The sequence below is a fragment of the Sapajus apella genome, unplaced genomic scaffold (assembly GCF_009761245.1).
Source record: "Sapajus apella isolate SASKATOON/1434 unplaced genomic scaffold, GSC_monkey_1.0 scaffold71, whole genome shotgun sequence".
Taxonomy (NCBI): Eukaryota; Metazoa; Chordata; class Mammalia; order Primates; family Cebidae; genus Sapajus; species Sapajus apella.
Window position 1 is genome coordinate 8,522,137 of NW_022437011.1, and position 18,202 is coordinate 8,540,338.

Here is an 18,202-nt window from a genome sequence, read left to right on the forward strand (position 1 = left end):
GGTCTAGAAGACGTTGGTAGTTGCCTTACAGTTTTCAGAGACCCAGTGATCTGCTGCAGTGCCAGCATTTAACTTTTTTTTTTAGAGACAGTGTCTCCCTATGTTTACCAGGCTGGTCTCAAACTCATGGGCTCAAGCGATCCTCCCCCGTTTGCCTCCCAAAGTGCTGGGATTACATGTAAGCCACCATGCCCAGCCTAGCATTTAACTTTTCAGTCCAGCTTTCTCAAACCAAGACCTGTATTTTCAGGGAGTCATGCATTTCTAAGGCTGGAAAACTTTGGTGAGAATGTTACATACCAGACAATATATAGAAGAGGCCCAGAGATCATGCTATGGGCATTTAAAAGTGATGGGGGCTAGGGCAGCTGTGGGAGCTCCAGGCAGGGTGTATGGTGCTCGACAGAGAAGCAGTGGCAGCATTTGAATAGGTCTTGATGGATGGCAGAGTAGGGTCCTGGTGATAATCTCCAAGTTCCTTCTTCTCCAAGTGGACATATCAGATACTTGTCCCTGGGGCTTCTGGACCACGGCCTTGTCCTTCACCCTCACATCTATGCTACTGGCTATAGCATTTGAAGAAGAGGCTGAGGAGTATAATGGCTGAGCTTTCTGGCTTTGGAGCCAGGTCAACCAGGGTTCAAATCTTGACTTCAGGCTGGGTGTGATGTCTCACTCCTGTAATTCCAGCACTTTGGGAGGCTGAGGCAAGCAGATCACTTGAACTCAGGAGTTTGAGACCGGCCTGGCCAACATGATGAAACCCTGTCTCTACAAAAAATACAAAAATTAGCTGGGCATGGTGGTACGTGCCTGTGGTCCTAGCAACTCGGGAGGCTGAGGTGGGAGGATCACTTGAGCTTGGGAAATATAGGTTGCAGTGAGCTGAGATCACGCCACTGTACTCCAGCCTAGGTGACAGAGCCAGACCCTGTCTCAAAAAAAAAAAAAAAAAAAAAAAAAAAAATCTTGGCTTTGACATTTCCTAGCTCTGAGCCCTTAGGCAGGTTGCTTGAATTCTTGGAGCCCCACTTTCCTCATCGGAAGAAGGGAATTGTAATACTCTCCTGGGGTGTTTTTAAATTAGAACCTGGCTGAGTACAGTGGCTCAGAGCTGTAATCCCAGCACTTTGGGAAGCTGAGGCAGGCAGATCACTTGAGTCTGGGAGTTTGAGACCAGCCTAGGCAACATGGCAAAATCCCATCTCATCAAAAATTACAAAAATTAGTCAGGCGTGGTGGGGTGTGCCTATAGTCCCAGCTACTTGGAAGGCTGAGCCTGGGAGGTGGAGGTTGCAGTGAGCCGAGATGGCGCCACTGCACTCCAGCCTGGATGACAGAGGGAAACACTGTCTCAAAAAAAAAAAAAAAAAAAAAAAGATTAGAACATGCCAGTGAAGCCTGAGGTTTTCTTCATGGAAACATGTTTGACTTCTGATTTCATCTCTTTAATGGTTATAGGATTATCCAGATTCCTATGTCAAGGCGAGTCAGTTTTGGTAAACTATATGTTCAAGCAATTTATCTATTTCAAATGTATCTTCAATTTTATTGGCACAAAATTATTCACAATATCCTCTCATTTTACTTCTACTGCCTGTAACATCCATAGCAATACCCTTCTTTTCATTCCTGACTTTGAATATTTTTGCCTTCTTTCAACTTTCTCTTCATCATTATCACCAGGGATTTATCAGTTTTCACACAGTCGGCCTGTGGCTTGGCCGATCCTCTCTGTTGCATGTTAGTTTTCTGTTTCTTCAATTTCTGTTCTCCTCTTTGTCATTTCCTTCCCTCTACTTTGAGTTTATTTGCTGTGCTTTTTTTTTTTCCAAACTTATTAAGATACATTCTTAGCTCATTAATTTTCAATCTTTTTTCTTTTTTAAGATGTGCATTTAAGTTATACATTTCCTTTTGGAGGCTTAAATGAAAAACAAAAATATGTTTAAATGCCTGCTCCCAAATACGCACTCAAGAAATATCTTATCCTCATCATGCAGTGTCATATGGGATGGGACCCCATCACAGTTTGCAGTTCTCTTGCTAGAGAGATGTGATATGTATTCACTGCGTATTCTCCAGGGGACTCTCTGAGGACTCATTCTGGGCCTCAGATCACTTCTCTTTTTGGGTCTTCTGGAGGCGTCCTCCACAGTGTAAGGCAGGGCACAGACAGGAACACGTGTTTTTGGCTCCGTCATCCTTGGGGAGCTTAGACCTTGTTCTCCTGCGATGGTTGGCAAGTCCATGGGAAGTATGAATTCTAACCTGCAAGCCTTTGGCAAATTACATTTTCTAAAAATGGTCACAATAGGCCAGGTGCAGTGGCTCACGCCTGTAATCCCAGCACTTTGGGAGGCGGAGGCCAGCAGATCACCTGAGCTCGGGAGTTCAAGACCAGCCTGGCCAACATGGTGAAAACCCATCTCTACTAAAAATACACAAATTAGCTGGGTATGGTGGCACATGCCTGTAATCCCAGCTACTCAGGAGGCTGAGGCAGGAGAATGGCTTGAACCAGGGAGGCAGAGGTTGCAGTGAGCCAAGATCGCACCACTGCATTCCACATTTCCTACGTTTTCTTGAATGAACTGGAAGGGATTACCACCATTTTCCATTTTGTTCTTCTAGCCTTAGGGCTGATAGTGACTTCCTGTAAATACTAGTCTTTGGATAACCTCATCTCCTTTTTGCTCCTCTACTTCTTCCAACATGTTTGTTACCAATTCTTCAAATTAAATTCTGCCTACTTGAAATACCTAGAAGAATTTCTGATTTTTTTTTAGACAGAGTTTCACTGTGACACCCAGGCTGGAACAGCAGCATAGTCTCAGTTCACTGCAACCTCCATCTCCTGGGCACAAGTGATTCTCCCACCTCAGCCTCCTGAGTAGCTGGGACCACAGGTGTATGCTACCACAGCCAGCTAATTTTTGTATTTGCTAGGCTGGTCTTGAACTCCCAGGCTCAAGTGGTCTGCCTGCCTTGGCTTCCCAAAGTGCTGGAATTACAGGCATGAGCCACTGCACCTGGCCTTCTGATTTTTCCTGATTGTCTATTGACTAATATACTTGGCATTACAGAACTTTGCATAATCTGCCCTTTGTTCAACTCTCCAAGCTCCATCTCCTAATCATTCTCCCTTTGCACCTGTTGTTCCCAGTACTTACTTAGAATGCTTTTCCCCCAGCAGTTTGTAAAGGAGCAGTGGGCTCCTTCCCACGTCTGAGGTCTTGGTGAAAATGACAGCTTTGTAGAACAGCCTTTCCTGTTATCTGGTGTAAACCTACCCTGTACCCAGGTACTCTTATCACACTACTATTTTTTTTTTTTTTTGAGACAGAGTTTTGCTCTTGTTACCCAGGCTGGAGTGCAATAGCATGATCTCAGCTCACTGCAACCTCCACCTCCCAAGTTCAAGAGATTCTCCTGCCTCAGCCTCTCAAGTAGCTGGGATTACAGGCATGTGCCACCATACCCGGGTAATTTTGTATTTTTTTTTTTTTTTGAGATGGAGTCTCACTCTGTTGCCCAGACTGGAGTGCAGTGGCATGATCTCGGCTCACTGCAACCTTCACCTCCTGGTTTCAGGGGATTCTCCTGACTCAGCCTCCCAAATAGCTGAGACTACAGGCACGTGCCACCACACCTGGCTAATTTTTGTATTTTTAGTAGAGACAGGGTTTCACCGTGTTAGCCAGGATGGTCTTGATCTCCTGACCTTGTGATCTGCCCATCTCGGCCTCCCAAAGTGCTGGTATTACAGGCATGAGCCAATACACTCGGCCAATTTTGTATTTTTAGTAGAGATGGGTTTCTCCATGTTGGTCAGGCCGGTCTCGAACTCCCAGCCTCAGGTGATCCACCCACCTCGGCATCCCAAAGTGTTGAGATTATAGGTATGAGCCATCATGCCTGGCCGGCACTACTCCTGTATTGTCTTCACAGCACTTATTACTTACCTTACCTAGCTCATTTATTCCTTAACTTGCTTACTATCTGCTTATCAGGCTAACAGAAACTCTGAAAGAACAGGAAACATATCTCTTACTTATTACCGTATCCAGTGTCTGGCACAGAGTTGATGCTTAATACATATTTTTGAGTAAATGAATGATGGAATGAGTGATATATAAGTCCTCCACCTCCCAGGCCGGAGATGGGTCCTGGCACCTACTGAGATTTTTGACATTGGAGGGTCCCAAGGGAGGATTCCTCTGCCTCCCATGAGGCAGGACCACCAAGGTCGGTGCCCAGCCGCAGGGTCCTACGCTCCACTTGTGCCTTCAGGCAGGCCCCTCGTGGGTAGTGGGAGACCTCCTTGTGGCTCTAGCCCTTCTCCTAACATATCCTAGTCAGCTTGCTTCTTTCCATGCTTCCAGCAGGCTGCAGGGCATCAATGATTAAAAGTGCAAGTCTGCCCAGAGCCAGTATCAATTAGACTACACACCCACCGTGCTGGAAGCTCATTAACTCCAACAAGCTAGGACCCACTCTCACAAAATTTTTCCCATCTGTGTACTGGATTTGATAGCTACAAAGAAAACCAGCAAGACTGTGATAAAATTAATTTTACTGATCATCACATTTTTATCACATAATAAGCAGAAAGTTTGTTACATAAATATTTAACTCAAATTATTGCCGTAATAAGCAGAATTTTAAAAAGACAATGAAATTTATACTATAATGAATGAAACTGTAAAGAGCCATTATATTTTTCTTCTATGACATTGTGAACAAAATAAATTATGGGGTTTTATGCTGTTTTTTTTTAGACAGAGTCTCACTCTGTTGCCAGGCTGGAGTGTAACGGCGCGATCTTGGCTCACTGCCTCCTCCGCCTCCCAGGTTCAAGTGATTCTCCTGCCTCAGCCTCCTGAGTAGCTGGAACTACAGGCACATGCCACCAAGCCCAGCTAATTTTTGTATTTTTAGTAGAGACAGCATTTCACCATCTTGGCCAGGATGGTCTTGATCTTTTGACCTTGTGATCTGCTTGCCTCCCAAAGTGCTGGGATAATAGTCATGAGCCACTGCAGCCGGCATGCTTTTTTTTTTAGAGACAAGGTCTCACTCTGTCACCGAGGATGGAGTGCAGTGGTATAATCATAACTCAGTGCGCCTCCAACTTCTGAGCTCAAGGGATCATCCTACTTCAGCCTCCCAAGTAGCTAGGATGACAGGTGCGTGCCACCATGCAGACCAATTTAAAAAAAAATTTTTTTTTGTAGAGATGCAACTCACTATGTCGCCCAGGCTATGAATTTTATTCTATGCAAAACAAACAAAAATTAATTTTGCTGCTACAGAAAGAGAGAAACAAGCAGGGTAAAGACTGAGGCTTCATTGCAAGGATGGGCACTGCACTAGGTTATTTGGTCCATCTGTCTGCCTTTAGGAAGATCCCTTTTTGGGTTTTAACATCTCCTAGCTTGGAAACGTCCTCTGGATATCAGGCTGGCTGAATCAGGCAGAGGAAACAAACAGAAACCATAGAAAGCTTTTTAAGAACATTAGGAGCATATTTCCCAACAAGACTTTGAGAAGAGGCATTGAGAGACAGAAGCTGATGTTGGGCTAACATCTGGGCTTGACCAAGCCAGGAAGGGCAGAAGAGTCCAGCAAAAAGCCCACCCACTCTCAACTCACCAGCAATTGCAGGCCCTTCCCTAGTTCAGGAACGCCTTGCTGGGGAGCTGGATTGCTGGGATGGAACACTCTATAACCTCTTGGAGGCCTGCAGGATGATTCATTACGGAGTCTCATCCTTTCATTATTTCCTCCACCAGTCTGGACAACATGGTGAAACCCTGCCTCTACCAAAAACACAAAAATTAGCCAAATGTGGTCGCATGTGCCTGTAGTCCCAGCTACTTGGGAGGCTGAGGTGAGAGGATCTCTGGAACCCAGGAAGTCAAGGCTACAGTGTGCCACGATCATGCTACTGCACTCCAGCCTGGGTGACAGAGCAAGACCCTGTCCCAAATAAAAATAAAATTTTAAAAATATATTTCCGGCCGGGCATGGTGGCTCACGCCTGTAATCCAAGCACTTTGGAGGCCAAGGCGGGCGGATCACCTGAGGTCAGGAGTTTAAGACCAGCCTGACCAACATGGTGAAACCCCATCTTAAAAAATAAATATATATATATATATATATATGTATATATATGTATATATATATACATATATATATATATTTCCTCCTAATTCCCCTATTTCAGGCTAACTAAACCATCCACCATTCCTATCTAAGCATTCTACTTTTCCTCTTCTAGGCCTTCCACCTCAGCCCCAGCTTTAACCTTCCCAGTAGCTGGTACCACAGGCCTGCATCACCATGCTTAGCTAATTATTATTATTTGAGACAGAGTTTCGCTCTTGTCACCAAGGATGGAGTGCAGTGGCACGTTCTCCCCTCACAGCAACCTCTGCCTCCCGTGTACAAGTGATTCTTCTGCCTCAGTCTCCAGAGTAGCCAGGATTACAGGCATGTGCCACCACGCTTATTTAATTTTGTATTTTTTTAGTAGAGACGGGGTTTCACCATGTTGGCCAGGCTGGTCTCAAGTACCTGACCTCAGGTGATCCACCTGCCTCAGCCTCCCAAAGTGCTGGGACTATAGGCATAAGCCACTGTGCCTGGCCACACTTGGCTAATTTAAAAAAAAAAAAAAAAAGTTTTTTTGTATAGTTGAGATCTCATTATGTCATCCAGGCTTTTTGAAAATATACAGGCCGGGCGCGGTGGCTCAAGCCTGTAATCCCAGCACTTTGGGAGGCCGAGGCGGGTGGATCACGAGGTCAAGAGATCGAGACCATCCTGGTCAACATGGTGAAACCCCGTCTCTACTAAAAATACAAAAAATTAGCTGGGTGTGGTGGTGCGTGCCTGTAATCCCAGCTACTCAGGAGGCTGAGGCAGGAGAATTGCCTGAACCCAGGAGGCGGAGGTTGCGGTGAGCCGAGATCGCGCCATTGCACTCCAGCCTGGGTAACATGAGTGAAACTCCATCTCAAAAAAAAAAAAAAGAAAGAAAATATACAGTAAATTACTGTTAACCACATTTGCCTTACAGTGCTAGAGAACGCTAGACCTTATTCCTCTCATCTAGCTGTAACTTTGTATCCATTAAGCAACCTCTTCCTCTCCTCCTCCCCACTCCCCTTCGCAGCCTCTAATAAACACAACTCTTCTCACTTTCATGAGTTTTGAGTTTTTTTAGCTCCCCCATATGAGTGAGAACATGTGGTATTTCTCATTTTGTGCCTGACTTATTTCATTTAACATAATGTCTTACAGGTTCATGTTGGCACAAATGACAGGATTTCATTCTTTTTTTATGGCTGAATAGTATTCCATTGTGTATATGTAGCACATTTCCTTTATCCACTCATCTGTTAATATACATTCAGGTTGATTCTGTATCTTGGCTATTGTGAAGAGAGCTGTAGTCAACATAGGGATGCAGATATCTTTTCGATATACTGATTTCCTTTCTTTTGGTTATGCCCGCAGAGGGACTGCTTGATCATATGGTAGTTCTATTTTAGTTTTTTGAAGAACCTCCATACTGTTCTTCAGAGCGGCTGTACTATAATAATTTACATTCTCACCAACAGTGTACGAGCATTCCCCTTTCTCCACATCCTCCCAACTTCTGTTATTTTGTCTTTCTGATAAAAGCCATTTTTAGGCTGGGTTGGGTGGCTCATGCCTGTAATCCCAGCACTTTGGGAGGCCGAGGTGGGTGGATCACTCGAGGCCAGGAGTTTGAGACCAGCCTGGCCAACATGATGGAACCCTGTCTCTACTAAAAATACGAAAACTATCTGGGCATGGTGACACACGCCTGTAGTCCCAACTACTTTGGAGGTTGAGGCATGAGAATCACTGGGAGGCGGAGGTTGCAGTGAGCCAAGATCATGCCACTGGATTCTGGGTGGCAGAGCAAGACTGTCTCAAGAAAAAAAAAGGCCATTTTTACTTTGGTGTGATTATATCTCCTTGTGGTTTTGATTTGCATTTTTTTTATGATAAATGATATTGAGTATTTTTTTATAGACTTATTGGCTGCTAGTATGTCTTCTTTTGAGAAATGTCTATTCAGATTCTTCGTCCATTTTTAGATCAGCTTTTTTTGCTATTGAGTTTTTTGAGTTCCTTATATATTACAGACTATTAGTTTCTTGTTGGATGAATAGTTTGCAGATATTTTCCTCCATTCTGCGGGTTATCTTTTCACTCTGTTGATTATTTCCTTTGCTGTACAGAGCTTTTTAGTTTGATATAGTTTGTCTATTTTTGTTTTTGCTGCCTATATTAGTCTGTTCTTACACTGCTAGGAACATACTACTCAAGACGGGGTAATTTATAAAAGAAAGAGGTTTGACTCACAGTTCTTCATGACTGGGGAGGCCTCAGGAAACATACAATCATGGTGGAAGGTGAAGGGGAAGCAAGGCATGTCTTACATGACGACGGGGGTGGGTGGGGGTGGGTGGGGTGGGAGGAGAGAGAGAGTGCAGGGGAAATGCCAGACACTTATCAAACAACCAGATCTCATGAGAACTTCCTCGCTATCATGAGGGCAGCATGGGGGAAACCGCTTCCATGACTCAGTCATCATCTCCCACCAGGTTCCTCGATCAACATGTGGGGATTACAATTTGAGATGAGATTTGGGTGGGGACACAGAGCCAAACCGTTTCAGTGCCTGTGCTTTTGAAGTCTCACCTGTAAAATCTTTGCATAGCCCATTGTCCTGAAGCATTTCCCCCATGTTTTCTTCTAACAGTTTTATAGTTTTAGGGCTTACATTTATTAATCCATTTTGAGTTGATTTTTTTTTGTTTGCTATTGTGTGTGTTTTGGGTTTGCAGTTGTTTTAGAGAGAGGATATACCTATGTTGCCGAGGCTGGTCTCAAACTTCTGGCCTCAAGTGATTCTCCCACCTCGACCTCCTAAAGTGCTGGGATTACAGGCCCAAGCCACTGCATCTAGCCCATTTTGAGTTGATTTTTGTGTATAGTGAGAGATAGGGGTCTAGTTTCATTCTTCTACCTATAGATACCCAGTTTTCCCAGCACCATGTTTTTTCTTAATTTTTGAGACAGGGTCTCACTCTGTCACCCAGGCTGGAATGCAGGGGCGCAATCATGGCTCGCTGAGCCTCACCCTCCTAGGCTCAAGCAATCCTTCTACTTCAGCCTCCTGAGTAGATGAGTAGAGATAGGATCTTACTGTGTTGCCCAGGCAAGTCTCAAACTCCTGGGCTCAAGTGATCCTCCTGCCCTGGCCTCCCAAAGTTCTGGGATTACAAGGGTGAGCCACTGTGCCCAGCCCCGGCACCATTTATTGAAGAGAGCATCCCTTCCCAGTATATGTTCTTGATGCCTTTGTTGAAAAGCAGTTGGCCATAAATATGTGAATTTATTTCTGCATTTTCTATTCTGCAGAACAGAACTTTTATCATCACCTCTTCAAATCTGCTAGACTAGACTTTCTCCCAAACGCTCCTTCTACTCTAACCCTGATCTCCCTTTCATACAGCAACCAGAGTTTTCTTTTGAAAATATAAGTTAGACCAATTCCCTTCGTGTTTAAAATTCATCAAAAGCCTGCCCATAATCCTTTGGATAAAATTAAATTTCCAGGGGGCATGGTGGCTCACTCCTGTAATCCCAGCCCTTTGGGAGGCCAAGGCAGGAGGATTGCTTAAGTTTAGGAGTTGGAGGCCAGCCTGGGCAACAGAGTGAAACCCTGACTCTATTTTTTTTTTTTTTTTAAGAAAATTTCATTTCTTGGCCTATAAAGTCATTCCTTATCTGGCCTGTATAGAAAAAAAAAAAAAACAACCACAGAAAAAAAGAACTGTTTATCTTTTTCTTTTTCTTTTTTGACACAGAGTCAGTCTCTTTCTCTCACCAAAGCCGAATGCAGTGGCACAATCTCGGCTCACTGCAACCTCCGCTGCCCAGAGGTAAGCAATCCTCCCATCTCAGTCTCCCAAGTAACTGGGACCCCAGGCATGCATCACTGTGCCTGGCTATTTTTTTCTTTTTTGTATTTTTATTGGAAATGGGGTTTTGCCATATTACCCAGGCTTGTCTCCTACTCCTGAGCTCGAGTGATCCACCGACCTCTGCCTCCCACAGTGCTGGGGCTACAGATGTGAGTCACTGCACTTGGCCCAAACTGTTACTCTGCTGCTTTCACACCACAACAATCATCATAGAAGACTTCCGTGACCAAATATGTGGGGATTTCTTCCCACCAATAGGCAAACAATGAGTTCTGCAGTGGACACCCACTGAGCATCCTCTAATGCAATTCAATTCTGACACTACTTACCTGGACATAGCATCAGAATCGGAGTGTGAAGGCTCAGACCCTAAGACTGTGTTCTCCTCCAATGCCAGTTGCAAGCCCCAGCTTGTTTCACCTGTGCCTGACTGACCCTCCCCACTCCTCGGTTTTGGTTAATTTGCTAGAGTAGCAGTTTCCTGTCAGGACTCAGGAAACACTTACTCCTGTTTACCTACTTATTATAAAGTATATGACAGAGGACACAGATGAGGAGATGCATTGGGTGAGATACAGGAAGGAGTGTGGAGCTTCCATGCTTTCCCAGGGAGTGCCACCCTCCAGGAGCCTCCACAGATTCAGCCCTCCAGAAGCTCTCTGAAGCCTGTCCTCCTGGGCCTTTTATGGAGACTGCATTGGATAGGCACAATGGAGCATGGACAGAACAATGGAAGGTGGACAAGAAGGGGATGAACTAATGATAACAGACTGAGTGGGGAAACCCAGCAAAACCTGTCTGTTCAGATTCTTCTTGGCCTCTCTGCAGCCTTTCTTCCTTCAAGGTATGGGGCAGGGTTCCTTCTGAAATGAGGATCTTATGCTTACAGTCAGACAAGGTAGGTCAGAGAATTTCTTTATGGCCAGCTCCGAGATAGAAAGGTGGATAGGATTTGAGTCCTGCCTTGGAGAGGAAAAGGAGCAAGTCAAAGGAGGCAGGAGTCAGAGAGATTCCATTTTCTGAGGCCTAAAGTGGCCCTACATTATAAAAAAGTCTGTAACAGGGCTATGGGAGTTATGGGCCGGGAACCATGGATGAAAACCATTCTATGCTGTGTACGTCACATGGCCCTGCCTCCTTTGTGGGTGTCACCCCCATGGTGATCTTCCTGGCTCATAGGTCCTTTGCACGGATTATTACCTCTGCCTGGGGCTACTCTATCCACAGTTCTGGCATGACCTGCCCTTCCTGACCTCCCAGTCTCTCTCACAGCACCAGGTTTTTTGTTTATATATTTTTATATTTTTTGAGACAGGGTCTCACTTTGTCACCCATGCTGGAGTGCAGCAGTGCATTTATGGTTCATTTCAGCCTCAACCTCCCGGGCTCAGATGATCCTATCACCTCAGTCTCCCAAGTATCTGGGACTACAGGCATGCGCCACTACGCCTGGCTTTTTTTTTTTTTTTTTTTTTTTAAATATAGTAACAAGATCTCACTGTGTTGCCCAGGCTGGTCTCAAACTCCTGGGCTCAAGCGATCTGCCTGCCTTGGTCTCCCAAACAGCTGAGATTACAGGCGTGAGCCACTGTGCCTGGCCAACCACTGGGCTTTATTTCCTTCACAGGACAGCATTTCCCTGCATGCTGAGCCTGTGGTTCCATCCCTGTGGCCTTGATTCTGGCAGCTCTTCCTTCTTTGGACTCTGATTAGGGTCCTTCCCAAGTCTGGTCTCTTGTCTGTGAGTCAATGCATTCCATTTTTACTTAAGAATTTCAGGGAGGTGGCTGGGTATGGTGGTTCACACCTATAATCCCAGCACTTTGGGAAGCTGAAGGGGAGGATTGCTTGAGTCCAGGAGTTCGAGATCAGCCTGGGCAACATGGCAAAACTCTATCTCTACAAAAAACACAAAAAATTAGCCAGGCATGGTGGCGTGCACCTGTAGTTCCAGCTACTCAGGAGGCTGAGGTGGGAGGATAACCTGAGCCTGGGAGGTTGAGGCTGCAGTGAGCTGTGATCATGCACACTGTACTCCACCTGGGTGGCAGGGTGAGACCTTGTGTAAAAAAAAGAACCCAAGGATTTGAGAGCTTTTTGGCACTTTCAGTAGAAGAATGTAGCCTAATCAAACTACAAAGGACCAACCCCCAAGGAAGGCTGCTAAGAAGCCCAGGCCCTTCTTGTGTAAGAAACCCTGATGAATTTAGCTTAGCATCATTAAATTTTCTATTCTGTGATGGGAAAATGTCACTTCCATCTTCCACCAAGTGTAGAGGGAGGCAGAGCTGACGGTTTATCTCTCAAATGCCCTCATCCTGCCCAACAGACATCAGAGTTTCCCTGATGCTGGCTTCCTCCCAGACTGAGGCAGAAGCAGAGCAGGACAGAGGAATTAGGGGAGAGAGGAGTCACCACCTGTGTCTGTGTGATGTGGGGGTCACTACCATCTCCAAAGAGTTGAAAGAAGCTTCAGCTCTGCGTATCCTCTAGCGGCTGAATATCAGTTTCATTTATTCAGCCTATTCCTAGCCAGGCCCTGTGCTAGAGCTTTAACAATAATGGCATCAACAGCTCCCATTTGGGGATGGCAGGCTATGGACGAGGCACAGTGCTGCACACTCTAGAAGCATTATGTCATCTCGTTCTCACAGCAGTTCAGAGGCAGGTATAATTATTCCCACCTAACAGATGAAGAAACAGTCCCAGTGAACAGAAGGGACTTGCCAGGTGGTTTCGACTGCAAAGCTGTGATCTTTCTTCTGCAAGGAATTGCCTCTTTCCTAAACCTCCTGGCGCCTGGTTTCCAGCATGAGAGCTTGTGACTAAATGTAGGTGACTGGGGCCTACAGCCCTCCTGTGGTAGCCAATGAGGGAGCAGGATAAGGACCTGCCAGCTCAGGAACCTGCCCTCAAAGAATCTGCCCCCAGCTCTTTCACAGCTGTGGGGAGATACCAAGCCCTGAGTCACTTCCCTGGGAAATCCCTCGCGGAGGCTTTCCTGGGAATAAGATAAAGCAGGAATCTGGGCTGGACTGCCCAAGGGGCCTGATTCCTGCCAGCTAGCCAATACTTCTTGGAGCAAGACCTCAGGGTCTTCTCCAGATAGGGACAGGCCTGGTAGCCACCAGCTGCAGTGGGACAAGCAACAGGTGTAAAAGGCTCCTGGGGGAAGGGGTCTGGGAAAGGGGTGAGATGGGCATCTGTCACCAAGAGAATGATTCCTAAGGCTCCCTCCCAGGCCAAGGCAATGGCAACCTGTGATGCTGTGGGTCAGGATGAGACCACTTTAGTGAAAGGCCTTCAGCCTGACCCCTCGTAGGAGACAGGGGGGCGAATGGGTGAGCAGACACCATGGCCAAGAACTCAGGTTAGAGGCCACGCCTGTAATCCCAGAACTTTGGGAGGTTGAAGTGGGAGAATCACTTGAGTCCAGGAGTTTGAGACCAGTGTTGGCAACATAGCAAGCCCCCGTCTGCACAAGACAAATTTAAAAAGTAGCCAGTTGTGGTGGTGCACACCTGTGGTCCCAGCTACTTGGGAGGCTGAGGCAGGAGCATCGCTTGAGCCCGGGAGTTCCAGGTTACAGTAAGTGAGCCAGTGAGCTATGATTGCACCACTGCACTCCAGCCTGGGCAACAGAGTAAGACCCTGTCTCAAAAAATAAAAATAGGTTAGGTGCAGTGGCTCACACCTATAATCCCAACACTTTGGGAGGCCAAGGCGGGCCGATCATGAGGTCAGGAGTTCGAGACCAACATGGTGAAACCCTGTCCCTACTAAAAATACAAAAATTAGCCAGGTGTGGTGGTGGGCGCCTGTAATCCCAGCTACTCAGGAGGCTGAGGCAGGAGATCGCTTGAACCCAGGAGGCGAAGGTTGCAGTGAAGATTGTGCCATTGCACTCCAGCCTGCTGGGACACAGAGCGAGACTCCATCTCAAAAATAAATAAATAAACAAACAAATAAAAAATAGAAAGGTAGATTCCAGCTTTCTTGATACACAGATGGAGAAACTGAGGCACAGGTAGGTGAAATGGGGTCTCACAGCAAGTGAGTGATAGACCTGCCACCTCCCACGCTTCTGTGTCTTCAGGTAAGAAAGCCTTCATCTCCTCCCTGCTTTCACACTAAAAATAAAGCATTGAAAACATGATGGGGAGTCATGTGGAGTCTGGCTGCTGTGGGGGTCCCATGTGTCTGAGCCCTTGGGATGCTGCCTGAGTGTCCCTGGAAAACTGAGTTGGCATCTGAAGGTGTGGGGATGGGGTTCGTGCTGGTGCCAGTCACACACCAGCCCACCTCCAAGCACAGGAGGGTGTTCCCCAAACCCTCTGGGCACGGCGTCTTTGCCTGTGAATTTCCTCTGATGATATCTTGTTTTGCCAACTAAATTAAGACTATGACAGAGAACAGAGACTACCTCTAGCAGTTTAGTTCAATTAAGATTTCACATCAACAAATTAAAATGCATCCTCACCGTCTGCAAAGTAAATCTGCCTGCGTTTAGGAGGAGGCACTGACATTTGCTGTTCAGGCACCTAGCCGATGTGAGCTGAGTATCAAAGAGGGCCTACCCTTTCTCAGACCAGTTTGGGGCTTCAGAGCCAGGAACTGTCTCCAGGGACTTACAGCCTCCAGGCCCGGCTTCTCAAGATGAGTGTGAAACTCCGTCAGAGCCTGTGAGGAAGTCTTCACTGGTCCTCCCTAAGATGACAAAAATGAGAATAATGACATGTTTTCCAGAAAACTAACTTAATCCAAATTAAAGAACCATCAGCAAATACTTTTTTTTGTGTGTGAGACAGAGTCTTGCTCTGGTGTGCAGGCTGGAGGGCAGTGGCACCATGTCAGCTCACTGCAACCTCCGCCTCCTGGGTTCAAGCAATTCTCCTGCCTCAGCCTCCTGAGTAGCTGGGATTACAGGCGTGTGCCACCACGCCCAGCTAATTTTTGTATTTTTAGTAGAGATGGGGTTTCACCATGTTAGCCAGGATAGTCTCAATCTCCTGACCTTGTGATCTGCCCGTCTTGGCCTCCCAAAAGGCTGGGATTACAGGCGTGAGCCACTGCGCCCGGCCTTTGCAAATACTTTTTGAGTGGTTAATTTGTCAGTCGCTTTTCAAGGGACTGAGGAGACAGCAATCAGCAAAACAGACAAAAGTCTCTGCTCTCTCGGAGCTTTTATTCTACAGGGACAGACAATAAACAAGACAAATACGTGAAATATGCAGTTAGAGAGGAAGAGCCATGGAGAAAAAAAAAAGCAGGGAAAGAGGGTAGGGAGCGTGGAGGGCAGAGGAATTTGTGATTTTGTTTTATTCTTTAGAGACAGGGCCTCAATTTCTGTTGCCCAGGCCAGAGTACAGTGTCTCCAACAAAGCTCACTGCGGCCTCCAGCTGCTGGGCTCAACAGATCCTCCTGCCTGAGCCTTCTGAGTAGCTACAACTACATGTGTGCACCACCACACCTGGCTAAGTTTTTAATTCTTTAAATTTTTTTTATCTTTTTCCTTCTCCTCCTTGTAAGGTTTTGATTTTTATTTTGTAGAGATGAGGTTTTGCTATGTTGCCCAGGCTGGTCTAGAACTCTTGGTTTCAAATGAACCCCCTGCCTCAAGCTTCCAAAGTGCTGGAAGTACAGATGTGAATCACTGAACCCAGCTGAGTTTGCAATTTTATTTATTTATTTTGAGACAAGATCTTGCTCTGTTGCCCAGGCTGGAGTGCAGTGGCATGATCTGGGCTCACTGCGCCTCAGTCTCCCAGACTCAAGCGATCCTCTTACCTCAAGTCTCCTTAGTAGCTGGGACTATAGGTGCACACCACTATAACTGGCTAATTTTTGTATTTTTTGTAGAGATGGAGGTTCACTATGTTGCCTAGGCTGATATCCAACTCCTGGATTCAAGGAATTCGCCCTCCTCGGCCTCCCAAAGTGTTGATATTACAGGCGTGAGCCACTGTGTCCCCCGAGTTTACAGTTTTAAATGGGGTAGCTGGGAAAGGCCTGGATGAGAGGGTGATGATTAAGTCAAGGCCTGCCAAGATGAGGGAGTGAGTCATGCTGATGCCGATGCCAGGGCACAAGGGGAGCACTCTGGGCAGAGGGAGGCAGAGAGCAAAGGCTGGCGTGGGATCGTGGGGGAAGTGTGGAGCAGGAAGGGAGGCCAGTGTGGCTGGAGCTGGGTGAGCAGCAGAAAGGGGGGAGGGCAAGAGGAGGTCAGAGGCCCCTGTAAGGCCATTACACGGACTCAGTTCATTCTCTGAGTGAAGAAGCAGCCAGGGCAGGGTTTACACCAGAGAACAGACAAGCTCTGCCCTCCATTTTATCAGGACGACTGGGGCTGCTGTGTGGAGAAGAGCCAGGAGAAAGGCCAGGTTAGGAGTGGGGAGGCCAGTCACAAGGCTATTGTGGGAACGAAAGTGAGGCCCGATGGTGGCCAGAGCAACAGAACGGGAGCTGGTGATATGGCGACGCTGGCTCCAAACGTTTGAAATCAATAATAACCTAGAGGCCGGGCACGGTGGCTCACACCTGTAATCCTAGCACTTTGGGAGGCTGAGGCAGGTGGATCACTAGAGGCCAGGCCAACATGACAAAACCCCATCTCTACTAAAAATGCAAAAAATTATCCAGGTGTGATGGCAGACGCCTGTAATCCCTGCTACTTGGGAAGCTGAGGCAGGAAAATTGCTTGAACCCAGGGAAGCACTGGGACTACAGGTGTGAGCCACTGCACCCGGCCATGCCCCTCTCACTTGTTTTTTATAACAGGCTGTTTGTGTGAGTATGGTTTTTGTTTTATTTTTCTGTGAATATAGAGGATTATTATCACATGGATTTGGTTCTTGACTCTGAAGGACTGGGGCAACTTGCAGGTCGCCTCACTTTCTCATCTTTCTTCTTCTTCTCCCTGTTTCCTTCTCCCTCTGCCTCTGTGATCTTAGTTGGTTGTCATGTTAAACCGAAGAGAGTTTTATGCTTCCTAGGCCTACTATTTAGAGTGGATGAGTGGAATGTTTTTGATTTCTGCCTCTTAGAAAAACAACAGCTAAATTAAATTCTTTCTTACTTGTGTAACTCTCAACTGCTTTTCCTCTCACTGTGTGTCAGCTCCCCTACTTTCTAAGACCGAGAAGTCGATACTGCTTCCCAGGGAAAAGGAAAACACACCCAACATGGGCCTTTGGATTTCCCACCACTTCAAACTTCTCTTCTATTTAACTTGCATGGTAATTTGCATACATCTACATATGTTATGCAATCAGCCTGTTCTCCTTTTACATTTAAGCCTAAAATAATTTTGTGTTTCTGATGTTTTCCTTCTCTACTGCCTTCTTTATTTCTTTCTGGCCCTGCAAAAGGAACTGATGAAAGGCCAATAGTATGGACACACTACACACAGCATGGTGGAAAGGAAGACTAGGGAACAGGACGATGAGATTGTCTCTGGGGTTCATTCATTCATTCACCAAATATTTATTGAGCACCTACTGTGTGCTAGGCCCTGTGTCAGTTGCTGGGAGTTTAGCAGTGAGCAAATGGGTCACTGTTCTTACTCAGATAGAGCTTACCCTCTAGTGAGAAAAATAATAAGCATACATAAAAAGATGAGTTCTGATATTAATGACTTATATAAAGAATACACAGTGGCTGGAAGAATGGTAGTTTACAGAAGTTCTCTCTGGAGAAGGGACCTTTGGGCTGAGGCCTGAATGATAAGAAGGGGACAGCCATGGGGCCATTTGGTAGAACCCTGTTCCAGACAGTAGGAACAGCAAGTGAAGACACCGGAAATGAGAATGAGCTTGGAAGGTTTGAGGAACAGAAAGGAAGTGTATCATTTAGAATGTTTTTTAGCTGGCCGGGCGCGGTGGCTCAAGCCTGTAATCCCAGCACTTCGGGAGGCCGAGGCGGGTGGATCATGAGGTCAAGAGATCGAGACCATCCTGGTCAACATGGTGAAACCCCATCTCTACTGAAAATACAAAAAATTAGCTGGGCATGGTGGTGCGTGCCTGTAATCCCAGCTACTCAGGAGGCTGAGGCAGGAGAATTGCCTGAACCCAGGAGGCGGAGGTTGCGGTGAGCCGAGATCGCGCCATTGCACTCCAGCCTGGGTAACATGAGTGAAACTCCCTCTCAAAAAAAAAAAAAAAAAAAAAAA